Raw genomic sequence first — 27,074 nt, forward strand, 5'->3', positions numbered from 1 at the left:
ACCTTCTACAGAAAACCTTCCCCCAACCTCTTAATTTTAGTGCCTTCTCTCTTAATTATTTCTTTATTATCTTTCATATAGCCTGCTTAGTACATTTGTTTGTGTGTTGTTTCTGTTAGACTGTAATCTCCTTGAAAGCAAAGCCTGTCTTTTAGTTCTTTTTGTACCCCCAGTGCTTAGCACAATGCCTGGCACATAGTAAGCTCTTAATAATTGTGGCTGATGTCTTGACTGTAGAACTACCAAACACTTCCACTTCCGTGGGGTTTGGGTAAAAATGAGAGAGACAGGGGTGAGGAGGCTGCCAAGGAGGGCTTTGGGTAATTATACACAATAGACTAACTACCATCTATTGTGATCTTTTCCCTTTTTTTATTTAAAAATTTTTTAAAAATCAGACATGGAGTTAGGGCTGGTTTCACAGAAAAAGTATGCAAAATAACATGTAAATGAGTATTTTAATTCAGGAAGCCCTGGGATATTTTGCAGAAGTTTATACGATTGACCATAAAATATCTTAGCCTGTTTGCCCTTCTTTGCTACATTTATATAATAGAAATTTCTTTCCAGCTTATTGATATGATTCTTAATTGAGAGTATATTAGTTATTTTTAAGCAAAAATGGTCTCTTGCCAAAAAGCATACCTGTGATTTTTTGTTTCTTTCAATGGTTTTGTTAACCTTGTGGAAACAGAATCTCTCAGAACTGATAGGGACATCAAAAGGCATCCACCCAGCCTTCACTTGAGCAAGGAGTTTTCCTACAGCAACATCCATGGTCTTTCAGATCTTTGCTTAATGACCTCCAATGAAGACGACTCTACTGCCTCCCAAGTCTGCTCACTCCACATTTGGACAGCTCTCATTGAGGTGAAAGTTTTCCTCCCATTAAGCAGGAATCTGCTTCTCTGACCCTTCAGTGCATTGACCCTTTTTCTACCCAAGAAAAACAAGTCGAATGCCTCTTCTTTAGGACAGTGCTTGGAGACTGCTCTTGTGGTCCCTGACCCCCTTCATTGTCTGCTACCTTCAAGTCTTTTCTTCTCTGAGATAAACCCTCAGTTCCATAGACTGATCTTTGATACGGTTGCCTCCTTACCCTCCTTGGAAGTACCTACTTTAACTTGTCTTTGTTACCCATGCCTGGACTCCCTCTCAAGATCTGCCACTTTCTACCTCTCCTTCATTTGTTGCCTTTCCCCCGTAGAATATAAACTCATTGAGGTAAGGACTGTATTCCATGCTTATATTTATATATCCTCAATACCTTGCACTGGTACCTAGTAAATGCTTAAATCCTGTCTATCTATCTCATATCATATCATATATCATATCATCTATCTATGAGTGTTTGTCTATGTACTTATCACCTATATCTGTCTGTTATCTATGTGTATCTATCTGTCTAAATAGCTAGCTCACTAGCTCTCCTAAATAGGATGCCTGTGTGCTGTGACAGATATGGTCTGATCAAGGCAGGGCATGATATATTGAAACCACAAAGGGGAAAGTTGCAATATGGAAGGGATAACTGTAGAGCACTGAGCACCTACTTTCCCTGGGTTTTGTGAGGATAAAATGAGATAACGTTTATAATACATAATCATATAATATGTGAATCTTAAAGTACTATGTGAACGCTAGCTGTTATTAAATGGTAGCTCTTATTATCCGTTTGTAGCCTATGCAGTGAGTGTTTAGTAAATGATGAATCAATGAATGAAACATATTTCTTCCTCACCAAATCCATGACCTCACCAAGTCCATTGCCATAAGAAAATTCACAGAGATTCATTCAAATATAATCATAGTGATGTTTCTCTTTAGTTAACTGAGCACACCATGGTTTGTTGGACCCATTGTAAAGGAGACTTCCCCAACAACATGCTTTGCTATGTCACTTGCATTTCTTCTGGGAGATGTTAGTACCCTGACAGTGAGGGGGCTTACGTTTCAATATACAGCTCAGTTTTACCAAGAATATTCCAGAATAACCAGACTGTGATAGAGCTGGTCAGTATTTATTGTGTGTTGGTATTGGGACGTGGAAGGAAGGAAGGGCAGGCAAAAAGATTCATAGAAAGTTGGAGTCAGCAAAGACCTTAGCAAACATCTAATTACCATCCCATTCCCTGAGTCTCACTCCCCTAAATGTGTGGTATCCCCCCTTTAAAATGTAAGGTCCTTGAGGGCAGGCACTGTCTCAGTTTCACATTTTTGTTAACCTCATTGACTAGTAAACACAGGTGCTTAATAATTAACCATTCACTAATTCATTCAGAATAAAGATCATAGATTTCAAGCCAGAGGGCATCTTATAGTTCATTTTGTCCAAGCCAGGCATTTAACAGATAAGGAAACTGGGACCCAGAAACTCACTTAATCTTAAGCGGCTTTCCTAAGATCATATATTCAGTAAGTGGTAAATCTGAGATTCCTGCAAGTATCTTGTTTAATGCCTTATACTTGGTAGGGTTTTAGGAAATGCTTACTAAATTGAATACAGCTATGAAGGGGTATCCATGAACCTGCATGGTATGTATACTATCAACCATACAGTTATTTCTCTCAGTCTTGAAAACAGTGAAGAGATTAAGCAATTCAAAAACAAACCCTGCATTTCCATTGCGGAATCTCTTGTAAAATCATTAGGCACTTCCCAAGAGATTGGCTCTTCCTCCGTGAATTACCAGAATTTGTTTCCCCATTGGCATCTCCCTGAGACATAAAGGATGTACTTCAAATACTCAGTTCTGATCCATCTCAAACAATCTATGTATCCAGGGACTTGTCTCTCCCATTGCTTTCATCAGTCTGCTCCTGACTGCCCCCTTCATTTCTTGACACAAATTAAGAACTAGCCCCTAGCTATTTTCGCCTTACTCCATCCATTTCGGAAAAAAAAAAAAAAAAAATCTAGTAAAAAGTATCCCCTCTCTTGGTCACAACCATAGTTTTAAGTCTAGAAGGATATATTCAAATCACTAAGTAGTACTGCCTCATTTTATAGTTAGGGAAACTGAGTCCCAGAAAGAAATGATTTGCCCAATGTCACAGATGCAGCAAGTTGCTGAATTGTACTTTGAAACTAGGCCATAGGAACATAAATTTAAGTCTGGAGAGGATCTCTGAAGCCTTGTTGTCCAACACTCTAATTTTACAAATGAGTAAAAGAAATCCTTTGGAAGGAAGTGACTTAATCAGAGTCACAAAGCTAGTCAATGAAGGTGGATTTTGAATCCAGGTCTTGTGATTCTCACTCAAATCCAAAGCCATTTCCCCTGTAGCCAGGGGTTTTTAGTCTGGATTCCATGAGTTTATTAATATTATGATAACTGTTTTTAATATCATTGGTTTCTTATCTAGTTCTATGTATTTTATTTTATATATTTAGAACATTATATGTATAAAAAGTCCATAGGTTTCACCAGACTGCCCAATGAGTCCCTGAAGTAAAAAGTTACACATATATATTAGGAAGCCTTACTCTATACTCTGCAGGGAGCACAAGGGTGAATTTTTTTTCTCAGTTCTGAGCTTCTCTGAATCCTCAGAACATCATAGCTCAGGTAGACACTTTCTAATCAAAATTCACACACACACACACACACACACACACACACCTTATAGGAGAATCAGAAGCAAGTAAACAGAATTGATTGGGGGAAGATGCTTTTTTAATACTCAATCTGACATTGAAATCTTTATACTGAGTTGGCACTTTGGAGAAGAATACCTCACATTGGGCCCCTGTGCCCAGAGCTTCTGGAGGAATCTGTGGTCAGCATTCCCTCCCTTGGAACTAGACTGCTAGAACTCCGCCAGTCCTTACAACGGCCCTCCTTTTTAAACCTGTTACGAAGATTCCGGAAAATGAACCAGAGTAATTGTAAAGAGGTTGGAAGAAAGGGAAGGCTTGGTGGGAGTGGCATTTTTTCTCATCTTGCCAAGAGCCTGCTGGTTAAAGGCCTTCTGCTGGCCAAGCCCACAGCCACCGTGCCAGTAGCTGATCACACATCAGACTGACTTCACTCCCCTGCTCTTCGGTTTTCCTTTTCTTCCTTTCTCTTCCTTCTGTGCCTTCCAGCCCTCAAACTATGAATCTGGGATTAATGGATAGTGACTCCATCCAGGAAGGGGTTAAGGAGGCAGGAAGATAAAAATCAGTTTGTCACCAAGGAACATTTCTTAAGAGCATTGTGCTTTTTTTTTCTTTTGGTATTTTTCAAAGCAGGGACAGCATGCTCATGTAGAGATATGCAAAAGAAATATAAGACAATGTTTGTGGGGAAGGGGCAAGCAGCTGGGGGCACGAGGAAGAGTCTCTTGGAGGCCGCACTTGGTGAGTCTGAAAGGAAATGTATGAATCTAAAATAACTCCAGACTGTGCATCCCTTAAATCTAGTATGTGCAGGGCCTTTGACCTCACACCTTCTCATGGTTCTGGCTTTGGATTCCCTGGGACAAGGGGTTTAGTTCAATGCCACAAACATTTTTCCAGTATTCATTATACATGCCAAGTATTCTACTTGGCTCTGAGTATATAAGTCAAGAAAGACAGGAAGAAAGGAAAGGAGGTAGAGAGGAAGGAAGGAAGGCAGGGAGAGAGGAAGGAAAGAAGACAGGAAAGAAAAAAGGAAGGAGAGAATGAAGGAAGGAAGGAGGGAGAGAGAAAGGAAGAAAGGAAGGAAAGAAAGAGAGGAGGAAGGGAAGAAAGAAAAGAGGAAAGGAGGAAGGAAGGAAGAAGGGAGTTTTGTAGGATTTTGGATTTGGAGCTGTAAGGGACTTAGATATTCTCATGTCTAACACATTCATTTTACAGATGAAGAAACTGAGGCCCTGAGTAGTGAAGTCACTTATCCACAGCGACACAGATAATAAGTAGCAAGGCCCAGAATTCAAACTCAGATGTTCTGTCCTGTTTAGTGATTTTTCCAAAGAGCCAGAATTCCAAACCTACTTTCCCAATTGCCTCCCAATCAAGCATTCTTTCTCTTAATGCTGGGCTGTCCCAGGTATAATTAAAAAGCAGAGAACGCCAGCTCCAGTCTCCAAAGGGGAAGGACAGGTTGCTAATCCATGACTTAGGTCAAGTCTACATTTCCATTATAAGACTAAATGGGTTTTTAAGTGAGATGCTCTGCCCCTGTGCCCACAAGTTAAGGGAAATGTGCTGGAATTGTATACATCTCACATTTCCCAGCATGGTGGAGGCTTTGCAGACTCTAATTAATCCAGAAAGTCTTAAAACTTACAAATAATTATCCTTAATAAGAGCAGTGTCAGAAAGAACGCAGGTAAGTGAATTTACTGTCTTTTGTTTCTAATTGGAACATTAACTGTTACTTGAGTTTTAGCCTGATATCATGTATGCTTACTGAAGACTGCTGATGGTAAGATAGACCTGGGTTACACAAGTAGCCTAGGTTCTGTATCTTTTGCCTGTTTTCCCCCTATTTAAGAATAATTCTAAAAGATGTATCACCTATGGGGAGGTAGCATTGTGAAGTGACAAGAGGGCTGACTAACTTTAAAGTCAGAGAACCTGCGCTCAAATTTCTACTGACTGGGTCCTGGGTCCAGTTCTCTTTGCTTTTCTGGGGTTTGGTTTCCTCCTTTTTCTTTTTTTTCTTCCCCCCACATTTATCAATTTATTTGTTTTCAGTTTTCAACAATCATTTTCATAAGTTCCACATTTTCTCTTCCCCTCTCCCATCCCTTCCTCCTTGAGATGGCATGCAATCTCATATGGGTTCTACACAAACATTCCTATTAAACACATTTTCATATTAGTCATGTTGCATAGATGAATTAAAATGGATGGGAGAAACTATGGGGAAAACAAAACAAAACAGCAAAGGAGAAAATAATCTGCTTCCTTCTGCATTCCAACTCCACAATTCTTTCTTTCTCTGGATGTGAATGGCATTTTGCATTATGAGTCCTTTGGAAATGTTTACATTGCTGTGAAGGGTTAAGTCCATCAAAAACAGTCCTTGTACACTGTGGTTATTACTATAAACAATGTTTTCTTAGTTCTGCTTACCTCATTCTGCATCAGTTCACATGTCTTTCCAGGTTTTTCTAAAGTTCACCTGTTCATCATTTCTTATAGCACAATAGTATTCCATCCCATTCGTATACCACAATTTGTCTGTCATTCCCCAGTTGATAGGCATCCCCTCGATTTCCAGTTCTTGGCCACCACAAAAAGAGCTGCTATAAATATATTTGCACATGTAGATCCTTTTCCCCATTTTTATGATCTCTTATGATACAGCTCTAGAAGAGGTATTGCTGGGTCAAAGGGTATGCATATTTTTATAACCCTTTGGGCTCTCCAGAATGGTTGGATCAGCTCAAAACTCCACCAACAATGAATTAGTGTTCAACTGTCCCACATCTTCTCCATCATTTATCATTTTCCTGTTTTGTCATGGTAGATAATCCTGATAGGTATAATGAGGTACCTCAGAGTTGTTTTGATTTGCATCTCTTTAATCAATAGTGAGTTAAAGCATTTTTTTCATATGACTATAGATAGCTTTAATTTCTTCTTCTCATCTTTAAAATTAAGGGGTTAGATAATACCAGCTCTAAAGTCCCTTCTAGCTTTGGGTCTCTGATCTTATGATCCTTGGCCCTGAGTTTAAATCCTACCTCTCCCACTTGCTATCTGGGTGATTATGGGAAAATAATTGACCTCCTTTAGACCTTAATTACCTCATCTAGCAAAAGAGAACTAGCTGATCTCTCAGGTCTTTTTTTGCTCCAAATTTAAGGTAACATGATTGTCTAAAAGTTAAGTGAAGATATGCAATGCCCAGATATTTATTTGGTAAAAAGCCTGCTTCATTTGGGAGTTTTAAGAAGCTCTTGTAAAAAATGAAATAATATTGTTGAAAAACCCATTTACCACTAGGTAATATGGGGGAAAAATCTGTTACAATTTCATCTTTTTCTTAAGCAATTGCATCATCGCTGAGTAATATACACCAGCTGCTATCGTTCTGTTTTTCTCTATGCCTATTTGTCACATGCGTCATGCATCCACCCATATGTTATGTAGGGGTGTAGGGGCTCTTAAGGCTGGTTAACATCCACAATAATATAATAGTACATTGATATTCAAGCTGACATTTAGCATCCCTTACACTTGGCTCCTGAATGGGAAATAAACATTTCACTTTGGTAATTCCTTCCTTCCTTAGCTTTCACTAGTGACCTTGGAGTGATCAGGAAGATGTTAATACCTTGTGCCCAGCACTGGGGAGAGATTCAAGCCATTCTTGAGCCAGTTGGCTCCTGGGTGTTTACGACCTCAGACTCCTGTTTATTACAGGGTCCTGCACACCTACAGAGAGAAGTGTCCAGCAGTAATCACTGGTAAGGAGAAACTCCCATCCCCTCCCAATCAGGAGGCCAAGTGATAGTGGAGTTCATCAATGCTTCCTTCTTCCCTCCCTTTCCTTTTGTTCTGATGATTCTTGTTCAGCGCGTAGGCCTTATGCTGAAAGGGCCCTTCCAGAAGCAGTAATGTCGTTGGAATGGTGTCGCTGATTAACAGGATTTGGGATATGAAATGAGAAAGCAGAGAAAAGGCACCCTAGCCAAACACCTTGGGCTCTTTTCTTTCAAAATCCATCTCAGCTGCCACCTTTTCATTCTTTCGTTGCAGCAACCCTCCTATTAAAAAAAAAAAAAAACCCGTAGAAAAGAATGAGAGGAAGAGACTTCTAGGCTCCAGCCTGAAATGCCACTCTTTTCATTCTGGGCTCTGTTATTACCCTCCATGGTACATGATGGCAGTCCACAGCAACAGCTTCTGATAGATGCCAGTCCCCTGTATGGGACCCAACCAGCTGCTCTAATGCTTTGTGGTTTGAAGGCAGGATATATGGGTTTCTTTCTGTACCCAGGGCCACTGCGGTCTTTCACTTAATTCCTACCTAAAGCTTGTACTGTGACTTAAGGATTTCCTTATCCTAGCATTTCCCTGGGATCTTCTATAAGACTGACAGGTAGAATTGCTTCTATAAAGCATCAAGTACCAAACTGCTGTTTCAATTTCTAGCAGGACTATATGGAGGGATGTTGTACTAATGGGAACCCAGAGACAGTTCTAGGGCACCGTATGTATAGCCTGCAGTGGGGAGGGAGTCGAGAGAGGGATGGGATGGTGTTTCCAAATGCCTCTTTGGCTTTTTATCTCTGCTTAAAGTTTTAGAGATGATCTTTTGAAAAACCCATATTTTTTTGCTCGTTAATTGTTTGATATTTTTTCCTCCACTAGCCTGGCTCATTAATACTCTTTTTTTGTGAGAAGTATTTTGCCATTGCCTAACAGCTTTTCCCAGCACAAAAACCAAGCTGGTTAAAAGTATTACTATTTCTCTTCTTTGTTGTTTTTTTCTTTCTACACTGAAAAGAAAATAAATACAAGAAACGTAAGACTTAGGACATTTGTACTTGTATTCCTAAATTACATACGAATTCCACGTCTTCAAATGTATGTCTGTGCCTCAGTGGCTACTGATGGTTTCTTGGTAAGCCCAAAGCTGTTCTTGCTCCACAGTTTATGTTAAAATGCAATCTCTTCTGGAGCAGGAATGTTTCATTCTTGTACCTGTGTCCTCAGCACCGACCTCAGTGCCTGGCACATGGTAGACTCCTAATGAACACGTTGTATGATTTATTATTCCTTTCTTGAAAACACCAGCTACGATCATAATTCTTAGAGGGGACAATTGGGAGCTGTGAGTTTCTGTAGCTATTCAGAAATGAGCAGACATTGACCTGTCTGCTCTGGGGTAAATGCTCCCAACCTTTTCCCATCTGAGAACTCATATGATTCTGCTTGTATTATTCATTGGTATTTATCCATTGAGAAGATTCATAATGACCACAAACTTCTATACATTCAGTAATGCTTTTAAATAAATTCAAATTTCATTAATCACATTATCTTTGTATGTTTGAAAAATAGGAATACATATGTATGCAAGATGTGTTATTTATTCAGTCTGCTGCAGGCAAGTTTACTTATTTATTATACTGAGTTCTTCACAAAAATGGACCCCTTGACATAGCGATTTCTAACTCAAGGGAGTCTGAGTCGCAAGGGATCTTGGAATCATTGCCCTCAGGGAAATGTTACTTTACCTAATATATGAAACAGGTTAATAATACTTCAGATAGATATCAGCTTAGACAATTTCAGGGAAAAAGGACCTCAGGAGTCATCTTTTTCAATTTGTGCCTCAACAGGAATGAAATGAATTTGAGATTGAAATTTGTCTAGATTAAGTTTGCTATGTGAAGGTTGGTGAAGGAATGGGAGAGTTAATAGGGGACAGTGTAAAGAACACTGACTTTGAAGTAAAAACTCCTGAATTCAAATCCTACTCCTATCACTGCCTCCCTGACTTTGGGCAAGTCACATAACTTTTCTGGGCCTCAGTTTTCCTACCTGTAAAATGGACCTTCTTGTTCTAAATCTATGATTCTACAAACTAGGAACATTTAGCAATAGATGAGAGGAATCTGGGAAGACCAGATAGCTGTATTTGAAGAGCTATCATGTGAACAAAGATTGGATTTGTTCAGTTGTCCCTAGAGGGCATACCTAGGAAGAGGGCTTTGAATATTTGATGTTAGGAAATGCTTCCTGGTAATTAGAACTATCCAAAAGCAACACGGGCTTTTTTAGAAACTCCTGCTTTCTCTTTCATTGGAGATCCTTGGACAAAGAGTGAATAACTGCTTGCCAGATATGGTGTAAAGGGAAGGAGATATTTGTCCATTCATTCCAGATATTAGAGATAGAGTTCAAAGACGGAGATGGAAAATGGACTGTCATGTGTGAGAAACAGTAAAAAGACCTGTGTAATTGAACCGCAGAGTTTGGAAAGAGAAAGGGTGTATCAGAGGGTTAGGAAAGGAAACTGGCACCAGGTTCTAAAGGGCTATAAAAATAAAATGTAGGAGTATAGAATAAAGGTAATAGGTAGTGATTAGAATTTATTAATCATGAAAGTGGTATGATTAGTTGTGGTTTAAGAAAATAACTTTGTCAGTAGTGGAGGATGGATTGGAGGGGGCAGAGATTTGAGAAGCAGAGATCAAAAGAAAGCCATTGCAATCGTCCAGGTAAGAAGCGATGAAGGTCTGAGCTAGAGTGGTAGTCATGGAGATGGAGACAAAGAGGGAAATGAGAGATATCACAGAGGTAAAAGTGACAAGATCTTGCATTTGATTAGAAACATAGGGTAAGGAAGTGAAGAAAATGTCGAAGTTGCAAATGCGTAATGTAAAGAATGGTGGTGCCCTGGGTGGAAATAAGGAAGTTAAGAAAAGGAGTGTATTTTGAGGGAAAGAAAATGAGTTTTTTTCTGGTTCATGTTAAATTTGATATGCCTATAGAACATCCAGTTTACAGTGTCTAATAGGTGATTGGTTACATGTGGTTCTTGCCAACAATTTACAGCCTCCATTGGAAACAAAAGATGGCACTATAAATTCGGTCTAAGTATTGGAAAGCATTCTACTTGTTACTGTGATCAAAGCTGACCAAGAGTGAATGTCATTGTGAAGTTGCTGAGTGAGTCTGTGTTTGGGATTGGGTCACATTGGCAGGAAAATTTGGAGGATGCATTTCAGAAATTTCCATGAGTAAATGTTAAGCATTTATTTGTAATGCATTGTGATTTTTTTCACTCCAACTCAAGTGATATTTAATACTCTGAATGATGCACTGAATATAGAATTGTAAGATTTTGTAGGTATTTGGTAACCTAAAACATTCTCAGGGCTCAACGCTTAGTCATCTCAGCTAAATTTGGGGCCACATGCATTATAAATGCATCTATCCAGTGTGTACTGTTCTGGAATTTAATTTCTAATGATTCATTGCTGCTTCTGATCATACGCCCTGCATGCCATTGTGGGAAATCATTAGAATAATATGCAAGTCCAACTAGTGAAGCTTCTACATAATTTATACACAGTATGCACCTAAAATCTGCCCTCTGGGGGAAAAAGAGCTAGTGCATATTCTGACATAGGAGTAAAAAATTAGAGATAGAGATCCCACTAGAATGTAAACTCATTGAGAGAAGGGGTTGATTCATTCCTTTTACTTGTATCTGCAGAACCTAATACAATGCCAATGTCTAATAAACACTTAAAGAAACACTTCTTTATTGATTGATTAACATGTACATTTGCACAAACTTGATCCCAATTAGAGTTATAATCACAGGTTTATAAAATAATAGAATCAGGAGGGACCTTGGAGATCATTTTCTCCAACCTCATCATTTTACCAATAAGGAAATAAACTTCTGTCAAGAAAAAGTGACTGTCGAAGTTACAAGCCTCAAGTTCTCTGATTCGACGTAGATTATCTTTTTTACCATATCATTAAAAATGTTATTTTAATCCCTACATGATTTATTCCTAGCTATTCTGCCCTCACATTTATTTAGTACCATTTTTAGCCACTTCCCTCTTCACACTAGCTGTTAGCAATAACATATAGCTTTCTGTGAATATATTGTTCTTTGTATAAACCATAGTAAAAAGGAGTGTAATTTACTACAGTTGTTTTCTTGATTATACTTGGAAACACATACACTGTCTTCAGGGGAACATGAGAGCATCATCTGAATATAAAAGAAAAGAAAGAACTGAATTCAGAAATAATATCACCCAGGTATTTAAAAAATGCCCGAAACCTAACTCCATTTGTAAAATACTACAAAGAAGACTTTTCAAGATTCCATGGAATGAATCCTAGATAGATCCCAACCTTCTCATTTTACAAATGAGGTAACTGACGCCCAAAGAAGCTAAGTAGTTTGCCCATGGTTATACAACTTGTGTAGGATTTGAACACGTCTTCCTGACCCAAGTCTAATGCTTTGTACTATGCTATGTTCTCTTCAAGGTACTTTAGAAATCATTGGATCCAAACTCTTTCTTTTGCAGATAAAGAAACAGTCTCAGAGAGGTTAAGTTAGTAAGTATCTGATGCAGGATTCAAACTCAAGGCTTCCTGGTTCCAAGTCCAGTTTTCTATCCACTACTACACCATGCTTCCTCACACTTACAGCAGGGCATTGCGGAAACTTAGAATTTCAGAGTTGGAAAAGACTTTATTGAGTCAAACCCATGCCAAACTAAAAACTCTCTCTATAACATAACTGAGAAGTGCTTATTTAGCCTTTGTCCAGACACCTCTGGTGGTGGAGGATGTGGTACTTCCCTGGGAAACCTACTTCACTTCTAGACAAGTCTAATGGTTAGGAGGTTTTCCCAATATCAGTCTTAACTTTATCTCTTTACAACTTCCAGCCACTGCTCCTATTTCTGCCCTCAGAGGGCTAAGTAAGACAAGGGTAGCCTTCTATCTGAAAGACAGCTACCTATCCATCTCTAGTCTTCTCCCAGCTACACATCCCTATTTCCTTCATGTCTTGTTTTTGTTCAGGTCTTCCCTTCTTGTCTTGTTCATGCGTATTGGTACCAGAGTGATAATTAAAGCATCAAATTCCAACAGTTAAAAAAAAAACCACAACTATTCTCACTTTGGCAATCTGACTCTTGGCAGTGAAGCCTGAGCCAACTTCATTCCAAAGGCTTTGTGAATTTGACAAAGACATTTCATTTCTGTGATTCTGCCCTTCTGGGCACAGTTAAGTCTCATAACCCTGCCGATGGCTGACTTTGCCCAACTCTATGTTATGTCTTCTTACAAAATTCAGTCATAAATGCGAAAATTAAACCCAGGAATGTGGATCATTCAGCCTAGTCCCAAACACCTGCTTCCTAAACATTCATCTTATTTACTTAACAGTTGACTCTTTCGGATGTTTTCATAAAAACATTGGCTTCAGGCAGCATAAGTGTTCTCAGTGAATATATTTGTTGACATATCACTTAGAAACCACAACGCTGACAGATTTTAGGAATTTTCTATGAGTTTGAACGACATGCAAAGGCCATATCCAGTGGGAGGGACTGTTTCCCATGCTTCTTAGCAGTTCTTTTATTTCAACAATGTGATTCAGTTGAGCAAAGTTGATGGAACAGAGTCATTATATCTATATCTATATCTATCTATCTATATATTGGTTTAATTCTCAGTCTTGTAATTTACTGCTGCCGAGACTTTGAGTAGGACCCTTGACCTCTTTGGTCTCAGTTTCCTCATCTGTAAAATGACAGGGTTGACCTTGTGATGATCTTGCAGTATTTTCCCACCTCTAGATTTTTTATCCTTTTCTATGAAAACATCATCAGTGAGTCAGCAGGCATTCATTAAACTCCTACCATGTGCCAAGGACTCTGATAAGCTGCAGATAAAAAGAGGTTGTACCCTCAGAGAGCTTATATTCAAACGTAGAAGACAATAGGCAAACACACACACACACACACACACACACACACAAGATAAGTAAAGAGAAAATTGAATGTAATTTATCTTGGTACAGTAGGGAGGGCACAGGATTGGAGCCTGGGAAAGGTCTCCTGAAGAAGAGGAGATTGGAGGTGAGTCTTCCAGGAAGCTCAGAGGCAGGGCTGAGAAGTGAAATCCCCTCAGGCATCAGGGAGAGTCAGTTGGGAGAAGGGAGTGCTAAACAAGGATAAGCAAGAAAGTAGTATTGTTACTTCACAGAGTGTGTGGAAGGAAGAGAGAAGAACATGGAAGGGATAGAATGGGAGGAGGAGGCCAGATGGTGAAGATTTTTGTATTTGATCATGAAGGTGACAGGGAACCACTGAAGCTTGTCTAGTGTGCTGTTGGCATGGTCAGATCTGGGCTTTAAGAGGATTATTTTGTCAGTGGAAGATAGGCTAGGAGAGGGACTTGAGGCAGGGAGACCAACCATCAGGCTGTTGCATTAGTCAACGAGGGACTTTGCCAAGGTGGCAGTGTGTGTAGGGAGATAGGTTTATATAAAAGAGGTGATATAAATTCTACTGGCAGGATACACGTACATAGTGAAATCTGTGCAAAGTTATACAAAGTAATCTCAAAAAGGAATGAGCATTATAATACCTGGTGGGGTAGGGGGAGCAAGGACCAGGGAAAGCACCCTGTAAGAGGTGATACCTAAGTTATGCTTTCACCCATATACTTTCATACTTTCTCTCTTTCTCTCTGTGTCTGTCTGTCTGTCTGTCACACACTCACACACACACACACACACACACACACACACACACACACACACACACACACACTGCCGGACCCATGACCCTAGAAGACTGTATCTTTTTGCATAAGGAAACTTTCTACTTTGGACCCAGGCCTGAGTCGAGGTTCAAGCCTGGGGACCCTGGCCCCTATTGAGAAAGGGGCCAGGTTCTCTTGATTTTCTGGTCCTATTATCTCTTAAACCCCTTCTATCTCTGAGTGATCCTTGTGTGTACTGCTGAATCACAAGTTACTCTCTCTTAAAGAAGGGGCAGGAAGCATATGAAGTCCCTCCCATGGCATTTTACTCACATTCTTTGGTTTGTTAATTCCCTGTCCTGTGCTCTAAGAACAAATTGTTTAAGGCTTAAGTTTTGATTCTAGACTCATGTCTAAGATCTCCCTAAGGGGGGAAATAGAAAAAAGATACTTAATGTACAATGTGTCTTCAAAGGATTTTCTTTATGCATGGGCATCATGCTGGTTTAATACCATTTATTAGTGTACAATGGCATCTATAGGAATCCCTTTCTTTGAGATTATTTAAAATTCCCACAGATCTGGAGGACTCAGAGCAGCACAAAATATGTTCCATGAGGTCTCCAGAGACTCCTCTGGCTGGCTGTTACAGAAATTTTTGGCATGAACATGACGTTAATGAATCATCTAAGTAAAATGCCATGGGAGGGACTTCATATGCTTCCTGCCTCTTCTTTAAGAGAGAGTAACTTGTGATTCAGCAGTACATGCAAGGATCACTCAGAGATGGAAGGGGCTTAAGAGATAATAGGACCAGAAAATCAAAAATTTAGAGTCAGAAAGGAGCTCAGAGGTCATCCAATCCAGTCTCATTTTTGAGATGAAGAAAACAGAAGAAGGAGGAGAGAAATTCAAATGAGGGCCACAGGGAATAAGGGGTCTGGCCAGGTGGCCTGACTCTACCGCCAGAGTTCTCTCTACTACTCCCCCTCTTTTTACAGGTAAGAGAAGTGAGGCCCAGACAGATGAAGGGAGGTGCCAAGGTCACACAGGAAGTATCAATGTTGGAGTTTCAACTTGGGTCAGATTTAGCAGGATTCTTGACTCAAAATTCAGGTTGCCTGGTGCCTACAGTTACCCAGCCGTTTCTTTTTGAAGTGATAGCAGAGAAAAATACTAAGTAGTCAGTCAGCAAGCATATATTAAGCACCTAGTATGCTACAGACGCCATGCTGAGTGCTGGTGATACCAAAAGAGGCAGAAACAATATATGATTAAACTGGTTAAGTGTCTGTGTGTGTGTGTGTGTGTGTGTGTGTGATATACATATATACTATATATTATATATATATACATGCTACTCACAGAGTCTAACCTCATGTTGTAGTTATATTAAATGGAAATGGATAAGGACAGAGAAACTAGTAGAAAAATAATAAATTTTTTGGCAGTTAAATTAAACAAATACTTCTGAATATACTCCTTGAAAGCCCTTACCATGGTTCTACACAAGTATATCCTGGTGGCATGGCAATGACCTTGCTCAAGGCTGCAGCCATGGAACCTTATGGAAAGTTCCACCTGACTAGACAAGCTTCAGGTACAATCCCCACAGTAGACTGAGTCTGCATTCCAAGGAGCAGTCCAACTAAGCTTACTGAGAGGCCCATGACCATTAAGCTGTGGCCATTTGACAGCAATCTGCTCAGGAATTATAACCCATAAAGGGATTGGGATGGTTACAGAAGCAATGTCTGGCAGCCGTCCAGTAAAACTCCTGAGTGAGAACTCTTCTTCTACCATGACAGATAGGCGCCTTTTCTAAAATTTATTGTTGTAGGGAGTAATCTGGAGCACAGAGAGTTGGAGCTACTTGCACAGGGTCACACAGCTCACAGCCAGGATGGGTCAGAGGTGAGATTTGAATCCAGACCTTGCTGCTTCCAGGACAGCTGTCTAGCTGATACACAGCCCATGAAGCAAACAAAAAGACAAAATGTCCTCTTCACTTTTGTGGTGGCGAATGGGGAAGAGTGCGAAGCATTGTATAGCTTATAGACTATCTAGAAATACTTAACTGTTGGTTCTTCAAATGTGAGATCCTTACTCAGCAACCACAAAGTAAACACACCAGTAGAGGAGTGAAAAAAAGGTAAGTCAAGTCAACAAACATTCATCAAGCACCTACTTTGTGCCAGCTACTGTGAAAGTGCTAGATTATGCCAATTATGAAACTCATGGTACAAATGAATCAGAAGGCAGCTACATGAAAGAATGATTCACAGATTTTACTTGCTGAGGCAAGGAATTGGCAGAATGGGTTGTATCACACATGTAAGGTGACAGGAGACATTATTTCACAGGAAACTTTTTTTTTTTTACTACAATACTCATGCTGAATAGTTGGGGTGCAAAAAACACCAGGAAAATGAATTCAATTCCTGGGCAAACATCTGTTGCAGAAGAAGGGGTAGAGAAATATGACAAAAAACACAATAAGACTCTCCAAATTAAGTCAACATATTGTTGGATATTTGGCTACTAACCATGAAGAGGTGGAAATAAGTTAAGTCTCAAGCATGAGACATAGTATCATTTATATGTGAGGCATGAGAAGGGACCAAAGGCTTGTATAGATTATATAGAAACCTCAGAAAGTGCTAGATGTGATAAACCCTCAATAACTTCTGAAAACGAAATTAATTCTATTTTAGCAGACAGGAAATGATTCATTACAGAAGTGGAAGCTCTTCATGAATTAGCTGTCTGTATATAGTCATGTCATCAACTTGTTAGGGCAAAATCAAAATAAATACAGAGCTAGAGAAAAGAATAAAAAATGAGCAAAAGCTTTATAATTAAGACTTTAACCTCATTTAAATATATACATAGAAATATATAGATTAAATATGTATATTTAAGCTAAGTATTCAGAATTCAAGAATTAAAAAAAAGATGGAGAGGACAATCACAGTGATTACACCAAATTCCTGCCATTTAATAGATGAAAATCAATTACCATAAAGAAAAAACAAAAGATGTTTTAGGTGACAAACTCTACATTTGGAAGAGAGGTTCATCTGCTAGCTTGACTTTAATTAGCAAGAACAACTTGTAACCAGCAGAAGACAGAACTTCAGGTGCTTGAAGAAAGCTATCTTGTTCCCTTTAAGTCTTCTCTTTTCTGAAATAAAAATCCTAATTTCATTTGAAAGGTCCTTGCCTAGTGTGATCTCTAATGCCGTCATCATCTGGGTCATGCACAGTCTTCTCCATGTGCCCCAGTTTGTCAATGCCTTTCCTCAAATGTGGTGCCTGAAGTGCTATCACATCTAGCACTCTCTGAGGTTTCAATATAGTCTATACAAGCCTTTGGTCCCTTCTCATGCCTCACATATAAATGATACTATGTCCCATGCTTGAGAGTCCTGTAGACAAGCTCTCACCAGGGCAGGGTACAGTTGACACTTTCAATTCTTAGCCTCCATGCTTTTCTTAATGCCACCTAAGATCTCATTATCTTAGTCTGTTCTGTCTCCCTATTGGCTCATTTTGAGCCTTTTGTCCTATTAAAAAAAAAACCCCACACTTATTTTTCCCTTTCACATGAGCAACATGTTATCTTGCCTTACCCATGCTCTATTTGTGAAGCTATTTTTTTTCTTTTTAAACTTTATTATACAACATAACAATTTTTATGGTAAAACTTCATCCCATTAGGAAGGAAGCAAGTGTTGGTAAACTTACAGTTATTTCATATAAATATGATTTCATTTGTCCTCATAGCAACCCTAGGAGGTAGGGGCTATTATTATCCTTATTTTACAGTTGAGGAAACAGAGGTAAAAGTTTAGTAACCTGCTCAGGGTCGCACAAGCAGTAAACCTTGAGGCTGGATAAGAACTCAGGTCTTCCTTATTTCAGGCCCAGCAGCCTGTGCGCTGTACCACCTAACTACTTCTTATTTTTACCTCTTTACGGACTGTTGAGATTTTTTTTTTTAACCTTGACTCTGTTGTTCAACGTGGGAGCCATCTTTGTGACCATATTTGGGTCTTTAAATTTGCTAAGCAAGGCAGTTCCACAGATGATTCGCTTATTCATCTGTCAATTCAACAAATGTTTGTAAAGTGCCTATTATATAAATGCATATGTGTGACATGAGAAGCAGGGGTACAAGATCTGAGGTGAAGTCCTATTTCCGACGTATGTTGCTTATGTGACCTGGGGCAAGTTATTTAACCTGTCAACATCCCAGGAAACTCCCCAGGATCAGCGGTTCTCAAAGTACAGTCTGAGATCTATATCCTTTGAAGGGATACGTAAGGACAAAACTATTTTCATAATAATATCGACATTTGAATTTCTAATCTAATAAGTATAAATACTTATAACGCACATAGTCAAAAGCTCTTTGGGAAGGTTCTCAGTAATTTTTAGGTATGTAAAACGGTCCTGAGAACAAAAAATTTGCGAACCTTGACCCTAAGATTATAAGCTGCGAAGTTCAACCCCCTTATTTTACAGATGATGAAAGGTCGAGAGACTTGTGTAAGGTCAAACAGCCAGTAAGTATCTAGGACGGATTTCCTGACTCCAACTTCACTGCTCTGTCCTTGCGTGTCATGAAGGCAATAGGAAAGGTCTGGGAACTGGGGAAAAAATTGTGGAGAGAAGTGTGCTAGTCCCCAGGATCCCAGGAGGAGGTTAATTCTGATTGACCCAACATATACATTAGAGGGGAAAGTGTTCATAAGTAAAACACAGGACAATTGCTAAGATCCTGAAAATGGGCTATTGAAAAGCTGACCTTCTGGATTCTGTAGCTTCTCCCCCTAAAAAAAACTCCCCAAACCCTCTTGACAACTGCCGGATTCGTCTTAATCGTCATTCTTTACTTTATGTTCCAGTCATTCTTCCCTTCCACAGAATCCTCAAGGCAGCCTTTGACACGGCTTCATTCTCTTTCCCTTGCCTGCTGATCCAGAGTACTGTCTTGGTGCGGTCTAAGTGTGCATGGGATCTGGACGGGATGTACCTCCTTTTTAGAGTGCCTTCTGTCTCTAGATTCTATGCTACTGTTTCCACTGTCCACACATAGGTTATCTTTCTCATTTATTTTTTAAAATAAATTGTCAATGACAACTTTTGTTTAGATAGCACCTAACTTTCCTCCTCCTGTATCTATCCCCCTTCCTCCCAGTCCCAGAAACCCATCCCTCCAGAGCCAAGAGAGTGGAATGCCAGGAAGGAGGGGGTTGAACTCAGCTCCTAGGGATCAAAATTGAATGTTCTTTCTACTGCAATTTTCTGCCTCTTCACACAACAGCAGACTTATTAAATGAAACTGTTTTCCTCAGAATCCTCTAAATCCCCATCCATTGAGGTTTAAATCACATAATTTTTCTGCCTCTATTTTCTTTTTTTAATTAAATATAATTTAAAAATGACAACAAAAATTTCATTTTCCTCCCACCTTCCCCTTATTGAAAAAGAAAATAAAAAAGAAACATCTAAATCTTTGTAACAAATATGAGCAGACAAATTCCGAAACTTGCTATTGCTTCACTACTTTAAAATATATATGAAGGACTAAACAATACTTAAAAAAAAAGCCATGATAGACACAAGGACAGTTTCTCCCCAGGTGAAAATGTGCCCACTTCCCAGTGCAGGATATTCTCACAATTCTCTTCTTTTTCCCCCCCAAAAGCTTTTCAGGCCCTAATTTTGGGTAGTGGGAGCTCCTAGATAGAAGCTTTTGTGAACCTAAGTTGTTACTTCCCCTTAATCACCTTCATTTCCAGTTGTAAAGGAGCTCAAAGTCCAGAATGTGAAGCCAGTTTCCTTAGCTTTTCAGAGGTCGATAATTATTATTACAAGGGGACTAGGATTCCAGGTGGCGATTCCTTGAAAGAAAAGAATTCTGCCCTGGGGAGACTGAAAATCATTTGGGAGGCTTCCTTTTGTTTCTTGTTAATTAACTTGGTTGTCTTGGTGCACTTAGTAGAAATGTAATCATTTTCTGGCTCTTATTACCTATGTGTTTCAAAACAACAGGCAACAGCTCTCTGGGGATGAACACAGTATGCCTGGGAGATGCTTTCAAAAACAAACCATTGTTAATTTTTATAAACAGCAGTGATGAATTATTAAACCACAGTTGATTCTGTACCCCAGTAAAGAGGTCTGGGGTTAAAATAATTTGTAAAATCTACACTTCCCTTTCTGTAATGTAATGATAATGATTGCATTACTGTTTTTGCAATAGTTCTTCTCTACCCTGACATTAATACTACAATGTTTTGATGGTTAGTCTCTCATCCATTGTTGGAGATCAGAACTCATCTCTTCTTATCCTCTATGACCCTTGTCTTTGCCCTTCTAAAAATGCCTTAGATGGTTGCCTGGTGTCGTCAGGACCTGATGCATTTAAACTTAAGTTTTTAAAAGTTATTAATATTTCTTTTATCAATGCTCTTCTAAGTATATAAGCATATATCCCCTTACTCCTCAGTTCTTCTGAAGACACCCGGCCATTACATTTACTCATTGTTTAGTTTCTTTTCCTGTTCTTTCTACGTACATCGTGCTAGTAATTGTTTTCCTATTTCTTCTTACTTCACACTATCACTTTATATGTATTCCCAAATTTCTTTAAATTCTTCATATTCATAATTTCTTCTGGAACATTAATGGTCCATCACATTGACAGATCATTTTTTTTAGTCATTGCCCATTAGATGAGGATCTATCTACATTGTTTCCAGGTCTTTGCTGCTATAAATACTGCTTTGAATGTTTTGGTGTCTACAGAGCCTGTTTATCTTTGACCTCTTTGAAAAATATGCCTAGCATGGGGAACTCTGGGTCAGTGGATATAGACATTTCAGTCACTTTGTATAGAGCATCTCCATTTACATTTCTCCGTAAAAAATAATCATTTTGACTGCTGGTCACTGGGAAAGAAATATGTAGTGCAGAATGTCACTGCTGATTTAAGATAGGTGTGTATTTGTCATGCAGTCACAGTACGAGTGATATAGTTTCCATTAAAACTATCGATATCTTTTTTTTTACATTACTTACATTTCTACACATATTCTTTCTTTCCTCCCTTTCGCAGAACCTTCTCTTAAAAAGAACCTTCTTGTATTTGCATTATTTACGTTACAAGGGATGCCATTGTAGCATGTGGGCTGACCATCTGTTATCCATTGGATTATTCATTAAGATACTTACCTTGATAGTTTGATGGATCTGTGGTTTCACCAATATGTGTACTCCCCCCAACTAAGCAGATTGCATCCTATCTATGCCCTCCCATCTTCTGTGATTCTTATTAATGTTCTTCCATAAATTATCCGCAGAGATTATAGAATGAAAGGAGCATAGACAGAGCTAGACAGAATTTTAGAGGCTTTTGTGTTCAATTCCCATGTTTTACAGATGAAGAAACTGAAGCATAGCGTTCATAGTATATCTGAGGAATAATTCAAACCTAAATCTTCTTGACTCTAAGTCCACCACTCTATTGATGTCACCACCAACAAGCTAGTAAACCTTCCTCTAGTTCCCTTGACATTGTTTGCATGCCATTGGAGCCCCTCAGCTGTACATGGATTATCCCAGGGTCTTATAGCCAGATCATGTTCTTCATGCATCATACTGATGAGAGAGATTCATTGACTAAAAAAAAAAACCCAACTCATATTAATGTAGCACTTCAAAATAAACAAAGCACTCTTATTTAACCCTCTATGGTAAGTGGTACAAGCATTGTTTGAACCTTTCCTGTTCTGTGGGGATGTGAGGAGAGCCATCTAAGTTCTATTCTCCACTAGGGTGAAAATCTAGCAGTCAGAGGATGCCTGAATTTTTCCCATGAGACCTGGGGTCCTGCCCCTGTGCTGAAAGCGTGGGATATAATGACAAACTTGCTCTCTCAGCCTAGAAACTACAGAAGCAGAAATCATTTATGAAGACAGAACGTTTTTCATTTATTAGCAAGTTCATTTGCTGTGTCTCGGTATAGGAGTAAATCTTAGTGGCAGAGGACATGACCACACTGAGCTGGATAAACATGCCTAACTGAAGCATACAATGCTTTCATTTGTATTATTACACATTTGCAGTAGCAAAATTAGGTCAGAAGGCATGCCAGGGTCCATCAGATCCAGCCTAGACATGAGACAGTGCTCATCTGGCTTTTGTTTGAAGACACAATGTTTAGTGTGCCATCTAGACACTTAAATGCCTTTGACTGCCTGACCTTCAATGAACAGGAACCCCATGGACAGTTCTGATTACTTACTGAGAATCGTTTTCTGATATCAAGATGAAATCTACCTCTTTGCAACTTCTACCCCACTGCTCTCGTTTCTGCCCTCTGGGGTAAAGCAGAATAACTGAGTTCCCTCTTCCAAATGATATTCTTTTAAATACTTGAGGATACACCATTTAGGTTTGGGTACCTAGCTGGTGCAGTGGATTAAGTGCTGGGCCTGAAATCAAGAAGACTCATTTTCCTGAATTCAAATATGGCTTCAGATACCTACTAGTTGTATGACCCTGGGCAAGTCACTTAACCATGCTTGCCTTAGTTTCTTATCTGTAAAAAGAGCTGGAGAAGAAAATAGCAACTTACTCCAGTATCTTTACCAAGAAAACCCCAATTGGATCACAGAATGTTGAACATGACTGAAAAATGATATCACATTTGAGTTTACCCCTCAGTCTTCTCTTCTCCAAGCTGAATATCCTCAGTTTCTTTGTTTAATCCTGACATGCATGGACTCAAGTCCCTTTACCATCCTTGTAAGGCTCTCCGTCATATCAGTACTCTTATGAACACAACTTGTTCTTTTCTCACTTATTCTCCTTTTTCATCTTTAAGCACTTGAATTACTTCATGGGTGTAAAACACAGATCAAGAAACGGACTAAAATTTTACTAAAGTGACTGAAATATCACTTCCTTTGGGTTATATTTGGTAGCATCTTATGTACTTAATTTTAATTTATTTTTGTATGATAAATAACAAAACAGCAAAAACGTCCTAATAATTAGATCTGCCCAAAATGGAGCTCATCTGCCTTGGTAGAGAGTAGATTTCCTAATACTGGATGTGTTCCAGCAGAAACTGTGTGATTGCTTGTCAAGCATGTCATCAAGGATATCCCTGAAGTTCCTTCCAAACCTAAGATTCTCTGAGTCAAAGATAAAAGCAGGATACTGAATTTCTATTAGTTATTTTCTCTTTCTGGAAAGCCTTAAGTCCATGATTAAATATACCTGGATTTCTGTCAACACTCATAAATAAAATGTTTTAGAATATGTTTATAGCCAAACCACCTGAGGTTAGAAGAGTCCATCACCAAGGAGGCCACACACACACACACACGTATACACATATACACACATATACATGCATGCTTTCATACATATATGTATGCACATACACATACATACATATGTGTATAGATAAAGACTTATTTTTTCCCACCCAACAAGTACCAAAGACTATTTACTAAATAAGAGAGGGCTTTGTAGCACACCCAGCCACCAAAGTACTGCTCCTTGAATATTGAAAAAAAGAATGTATGAACAGATGAAAATGCAGTAAAGAGGATGGCTGCCTTCCAATCCAATTCATGGCCTCAATCCAACAGGTAAAGCCCAAGGCCTTATCTTTGAGCTTGATTTCTCCAAAAACCAGTTGCTTCTGTCTCTAAACAGTAACTTCCCACCTGCTTCTTAATTATGTTTCTCCCTTGCTGGCAAGAGTTGCGGCCAACATTCTGGCTCAGAACATGAAATACCCAGACCTCAGGTCTTCCCACTACTCAATGGCAGTAAAATTGTTTCTTAAAAAATAGTTAATGTAAAAACTGTGCAGAGTAATAAATAGACACTGAATTCCAGCTGGCACAATGGCTGAATTGAGATTAAATGACAAGCTACTCTACTTTCTATTTTTCACAGGAAGGATACACACACACACAGACACAGACACACACAGACACAGACACAGACACACACAGACACACACAGACACACACACACACACAGACACACACAGACACACACACACACACACACACACACACACACACACACACACACACACACACACACACACACACACACACACACCCCGAGGCACCAAAACCAAAATGTGTTTTTCTCTCTCTCCCTTTCAGCAACTAAACAAAATAATCATGGAAGTGAGGTGGTACCATTTTTTAAAGATGTAGATCATTTGTAACGTTTCCTTTACCTGGAAGAAAGAAATATAATTTATGATGGAAAGTGCCCCATCTCAGCAAAGGGAACGGGAAAAGGAAGGGAATGGGACAGTGTGCATCTGTCCCTGTAGCTTCTTAGGAAGCATTATTTCAACTTTAGTCACTCTCTTACTAGTTTATTTTCATTGTGACAACTTTCTGTTTTCCTTCCTTGATTATGGCTTTCTGTTTATTGGCTTCTTTGGGGATTGCTTTGTTTCTTTTAAAAAAAAATTCCTCTTTTTTCCTTGATAATCCTGCTTGGGAACAAATCTAAGTTGAATGGTCTTTTCAGTGTCACTCAAATGTAGTAAAATCCATGTTCTGGGTTTCTACCCATTTCTTTTTGGATTCTTTGATGATAATTTCTTCAGAATCCCATATCATTCATCATATTCATTAAAAGAGAGATAATATAGAACAAGAATTCTTAAACCTTTCTTGTGTCAGGGATTCCTTGGGTGGTCCGGTGAACCCTATAGATACCTTTTTAGAATAATGCCTCTAAATGCATAAAATAAAATACATAGGATTACAAAGGAAACCAACCATATTGAAATATAATTGTTAAATATGCATATTTACAAAACAAGTTCATTGACTCCCAGTTTAAGAATTTCTGGCTTAGAACTAATATGTTTTATAAAAAAAGATGTTATTAAATTGCTGTTTACAGACTTGGTAGTTTGTCATCAAGGTAAAATTCCTGGGGAATAGTGTGGGACAGTGGAAAGAGTGGAGAATTTGGCAGGGCTTGGGTTCAAAAGCTGCTGTGGTCATTTACTACCTTTGTGACACTGAACAAATCACTTAAATTCATTGGGTCTTGGTTCTTTACCTGTAAAAAAAATCAAGTTGGACTAAATGACTCTGAGATCCTTTCCACATAAAGGATGCTGCTGCTATGCATTACTCTATGTGAGTCCTTTCCCCTCTCACTGCCTCTGTTTCCACATCTGTAAAATGAGAGACCTGGACTGGTTAGACTCCAATCTACAAGGCTACATCAGCAGTGAACAAAATGTGGCAGATCCTATCAGTCTAGAAAGACTGAGTAAAAACTTGGCCATGAACTGAGTGTACATTTGCCATCGTAAGAACAGCCCAAATAAATCTAGTGAAAAACATTAGTAGAGGATGGCCATTAGTCTACAATATTTGATCTATAGAAACTTATGAAAAAAAATATATACCAAGACATGGAACATTCTGATCTATATCCATGTTGGAAGTACCAGCCTGAATTCAGATCTTGGTTCACACTAGCTGCTGTATGATACTGGCATGTTATGTAAACTTCCTAGGCCTCAGCTTCCGCATTTGTAAAATGGGGTTAATAATAACACTTGCCTCTTAGGGTGGTTGGGGAAATTAAATGAGATCATATACGTAAAACACTTTGTAAGTCTTAAAATACTGTATAATGTTAGTTATTGTCTGAGGCGTGCTGACACACTTTTAAGTTTAATCTGTACCATTAACATTTTCTTCATTGTTTCCTTAAGTCTAGACAATCGACTGAACAATAAATCAAGTCCGTTTACTGATCCTCCCACTTCAAATTTAACAGTGGCTCTAATGAGCCACTATGCACTGGCTTAGCATATCATTGGTTATTAATATCATCAACAGTATTATTATTTTTAGGTATTGAAGAAGAATGATATTGAACTGTGGTATAATTGTGGGGAGGGGAATGTTCTAGCTATGAAGTCCTAGAACTTGGGTGAGATTTCTGAGAGCTGCCTTAGAAATATTTTGAATAATTCACAGTCATTTAGCCAGTAACCATGTGTGCCTGCCACTTTGCAAAAAGCAACAGAAGATGGTCTCTGCCCTCCAGGGACTCTCTTGTCTCATTATATTATGGACACACATCAACTTTGACCCTCAGTGTTCTTTCCTGGTCCTAACACTGATCATATTCAACAGTTTGAGTTCTAGATTGCTTTTATCTGTGATTAAAATTTTCTCAAGGGATGGGAATTCCATCTCTAATTCTTACTACCTTGAAGCAGTCACTGAACATCCATCCCAGAATCCTAATTTCATCTGTAAAATTAGTTGATTGGATTTAGTGGCCTCTGAGGTCCTTCCAGAACATAGATCTAGATCTTATGAATGTTGTTTGATCAGATAATTTTAGACCTAGAGAGAGTTTAGAGATCACCTTATCTCTTGCTCTCCTTTTTACATGTACAGTTGAGGAAACAGACCTAGAGACATTAAATGTCTTGATCAAGGCCACACAGTGAGTTAGTGATTGAGCTAGAAAGAGAATTGAGTCCTCATCTTAGAGCTGATATCATTCAAGTACACTGAATGTGTGTTTAGACTCATCTTTCTCATTTTTAGCATTGATACATTTGTGTTGAGCAACCTTATGGTAAAGATGTATGAGTGATGATACCTCTCCCATCAGTTTAGTTGGGACATTGAGTTATTGAGAGGTGGTTTTATGTGTGTGTTTGGGGGGAGAGGGAAGCGGCAAGGGAGTAAAATACCTTCTAATGAAAATATAATCTCTAATTGAAAATCCTATAAAAGGAAGGTGAAGGAGTACGATTTATCTGAATGATTTCATAGCATGAAAATTCAAGCAATGCCAT

The 27,074-nt window shown here is 38.9% G+C and overlaps 1 protein-coding gene across 8 annotated transcripts in view; it reads left to right on the forward strand.

The window, feature by feature from the left end:
- Positions 1 to 27,074, forward strand: part of FHIT (fragile histidine triad diadenosine triphosphatase) — a 1,742,479-nt gene that overhangs the window by 1,179,246 nt on the left and 536,159 nt on the right. The window contains exon 5 of one of the 8 annotated variants that reach the window (XM_072598795.1): positions 1 to 5,792. This exon is cut by the window's left edge and continues 67,722 nt beyond it. The exons of the other annotated variants lie outside the window; for them this stretch is intronic. The gene's annotated coding sequence lies outside the window, so the exon portion shown is untranslated. Of the gene's footprint in view, positions 5,793 to 27,074 lie in introns of those variants that run through there. 8 annotated transcript variants of the gene reach the window in all.

The sequence above is a fragment of the Notamacropus eugenii genome, chromosome 3, assembly GCF_028372415.1.
Source record: "Notamacropus eugenii isolate mMacEug1 chromosome 3, mMacEug1.pri_v2, whole genome shotgun sequence".
Lineage (NCBI taxonomy): Eukaryota > Metazoa > Chordata > Mammalia > Diprotodontia > Macropodidae > Notamacropus > Notamacropus eugenii.